Below are 231 nucleotides of genomic sequence, written 5' to 3'. Positions count from 1 at the left end.
AATAACAGTTGTGGAATATGGGGCCACAGCAGGCAGATAGATATACAGCTTTATGAGAAGACACGGTTGGATATGAACAGTGGAATGCAGCCAAAGACCTGACGCTGGAAAACAGGGATGCAGACACTAATAAAGAGACCCTACGGATTGGCATCAACTGCTTTGCCTTTCTACAAGAGCGTAAAACGAACGGGAAACCATTCATCATCCTTCTTTGTTTTTCCAGTCAGG

This window comes from Penaeus monodon, chromosome 29, assembly GCF_015228065.2.
Source record: "Penaeus monodon isolate SGIC_2016 chromosome 29, NSTDA_Pmon_1, whole genome shotgun sequence".
NCBI classification, from domain to species: domain Eukaryota; kingdom Metazoa; phylum Arthropoda; class Malacostraca; order Decapoda; family Penaeidae; genus Penaeus; species Penaeus monodon.
Note: the sequence above shows the minus strand (reverse complement) of the source record.